This window comes from Scylla paramamosain, chromosome 48 (genome assembly GCF_035594125.1).
Source record: "Scylla paramamosain isolate STU-SP2022 chromosome 48, ASM3559412v1, whole genome shotgun sequence".
Classification (NCBI taxonomy): Eukaryota; Metazoa; Arthropoda; class Malacostraca; order Decapoda; family Portunidae; genus Scylla; species Scylla paramamosain.
Window position 1 is genome coordinate 2,401,633 of NC_087198.1, and position 3,408 is coordinate 2,405,040.

The window sequence follows — 3,408 nt, forward strand, 5'->3', positions numbered from 1 at the left end:
CACAGGAAAAAGGGTAGGAGGAGGAATAGGGAGGGATACAAAGAAATACAAAGGAAAGCCAAAACAGCAACAGACATTTTGGTCCTTGAAAGGCTGTTTGGTAACTACTTCTAACTAGCTACAGGGAAGAGAGACAGGACAGCATAGCAGAAGGCTCCTCCCCACCCACCACTCCCTCCAGCTTGCGCTGATATGGAAATAGCTGGGAAAAGTACCATGCAGTATGGAGAAACTGACATGGAGTTTTCATAGGAAAGGATGAAAAGAAAATTGAACTATTCACCCTACGGTGAACTCTATACGCCCATGGGAAAGTTAATGCAATTTATAATAAAATTGGTGTCTGCAAAATAAGAGTTTACTAGTGAATTTAGTAATTATTCGGACAAGAAGAGAGCTTGTTGGGGATTTACTTTTAAATATTTGTCTATTTTATTTTTTCAATGATTCATTAGTATTACTGTTCACAATCTCTGCAGGAAGTTTATTCCATATATCTATTATACGTTTAAAGAAAAAAAAATGTTTGGCTTCGTGATATTTAAAACGTTTTGAGTATAATCTTCAATCCATTATTTCTTGTTAGTTTAGAATGATCAATGGTGAAATATTTATGTGCATCAATGTTATTATATCCTTTGAAAATTTTGAACACTTCAATTAGGTCTCCTCTTATCCTACGCTTCGTTTAAGCTAAATAGGGTTTAGTTCTTGCCGTTGTTCCTCATACGGCTTATTGCGCATTCTTGGAATAATCTTTGTGACTCTGCGCTGTATCTTTTCTAGTTTTTTTTCAATGTCTTTTTTAAAATATGGTGACCAGCACTGTACACCAGTACTGTACAAGTTTATGAATGGGGATAAATAGATGGAAATAGATAGGTATATTTCATACAGGGAATGCCACGTGTAAGCCTGGTCGTTTCTTGCAGCTTCCCTTATTTCTTATGTTCTTATGTTCTTCACAGTATTCTGGATGAGGGCGCACCAGTGAGTTATATAAGGCAAGTATAACCTTTTCTCATTTAAATTCAAAGGTTCTTCCAATGAACCCTACTAATTCATTTGCCGTCCTTACTGTTACTATGCAGTGTTAACTCTGCTTTAGGTCGTTTGACACAACGACACCAAGATCTTTTTCTATATCGGTGCTTGACAGTGGCATGTTATTCATTACATATCTCGCCTGAACATTGTTGCTTCCTCCTCCTCCTCCTCTTCCTCCTCCTCTTCTTCCTTCTCCTCCTTCTCCTCGTCTTCTTTCTCCTCCTCTCCTTTTTTCTTCCACTCGACTAGTCTCAGATCAGGGGAAGGAAGGAAAGTGTGGAAGAGAGAGAGAGAGAGAGAGAGAGAGAGAGAGAGAGAGAGAGAGAGAGAGAGAGAGAGAGAGAGAGAGAGAGAGAGAGAGAGAGAGAGAGAGAGAGAGAGAGAGAGAGAGAGAGAGAGAGAGAGAGAGAGAGAGAGAGAGAGAGAGAGAGAGTTACAAGTTACAAGGAGTTACAAGGAAGAGAAGTACTCCAGAAGGCCTTATGACCCATACAGGGAGTACTGAAAGAGACTCAAGCTAAGTTAGAAACACATGTCCAGGCGACATCGAGTCTACGTAGGCAGCACCTCGTCGAGTCTTGTCTTGAACTGCTCTACAGAGTCACTATTGACGACATCTGAGGGAAGCGCATTCAAACGACTGCAGATTTTGTAGGAAAAGAAGTTCCCACAAAGATCTCTGTTGTAACGCTTCAGTTCAAGTTTGTAGCCATTGATACGAGTGCGCCCCTCACTCAGCTGGAACAAGCACCTGTAGTCCACGTTGTCAAAACCTCGAAGTATCTTAAATACCTCTATGAGCTGACCACGAAGCCTTCTGGTCTCCAGTGAGAAGAGGTTCAACTCCTTCAGGCACTCTGTATAACACATGTGTCTAAGCTCAGGAATCAGTTTGGTCGCCCTGGCCTGTACTCTCTCCAGTCTTGTGATGTTTTTACGGTAAGAAGGACTCCAAAACTGAACTACGTACTCCAAATGTGGACGGACGAGAGAGTTGTACAGTGATAGTACTTTTTTTTTTTTTTTTTACAATATCCAAACTGTCTCTTTAAGTAGCACAAAAGTTTCTGAGCCTTCTTCTCTACAGCTATACACTGCTTCGAGAACTTGAGGTCATTGGTAATAACTACACCCAAGTCTTTCTCCGAGTCAGTGCTCTTCAGAGCCTTTCCCTTAAGAACGTACTCATATTGGGGGTTGCGGTACCCAATGTGCATGACCTTGCACTTGGCTGCATTAAATGGCATCTGCCATTTGTCTGACAACTCTCCCAGCTTATGGAGATCAAGCTGAAGTTGTTCTACTTTCTCCGGAGTCGAAACGTCTGATCCTAACTTCGTGTCGTCGGCAAACTTACAGATTCTGGAGACAATTCCTTTATCTATATCATTAATGTATATGATGAGAGACAGAGAGAGAGAGAGAGAGAGAGAGAGAGAGAGAGAGAGAGAGAGAGAGAGAGAGAGAGAGAGAGAGAGAGAGAGAGAAGAGACACGTGGAATGACTCACACACAGGTAAGATTACTTGACAACTTGCACCAGGTTAATCAGCTTCGTGAGTACAACCTGTATCATCATAAGGGGGAAAGACACCTGTAACAAAGTATTATTATTATTTTTTTTTATGTAGGAAGGATACTGGCCAAGGGCAACAAAAATCTAACCAAAAAAAAAATGCCCACTGAAATGGCAGTCCCATAAAAGGGTCAAAGCAGTGGTCAAAAATTGGTGGATAAGTGTCTTGAAACCTCCCTCTTGAAGGAATTCAAGTCATAGGAAGGTGGAAATACAGAAGAAGGCAGGGAGTTCCAGAGTTTACCAGAGAAAGGGATGAATGATTGAGAATACTGGTTAACTCTAGCGTTAGAGAGGTGGACAGAATAGGGGTGAGAGAAAGAAGAAAGTCTTGTGCAGCGAGGCCGCGGAAGGAGGGGAGGCATGCAGTTAGCAAGATCAGAAGAGCAGTTGGCATGAAAATAGCGGTAGAAGACAGCTACATTGCGGCGGTGAGAGAGGGGCTGAAGACAGTCAGTTAGAGGAGAGGAGTTGATGAGACAAAAAGCTTTTGATTCCACCCTGTCTAGAAGAGCAGTATGAGTGGAACCCCCCCAGACATGTGAAGCATACTCCATACATGGAAGGATAAGGTCCTTGTACAGAGTTAGCAGCTGGGGGGGTGAGATAAACTGGCGGAGACGTCTCAAAACACCTAACTTCATAGAAGCTGTTTTAGCTAGAGATGAGATGTGAAGTTTCCAGTTCAGATTATAAGTAAAGGACAGACCGAGGATGTTCAGTGTAGAAGAGGGGGACAGTTGAGTGTCATTGAAGAAGAGGGGATAGTTGTCTGGAAGATTGTGT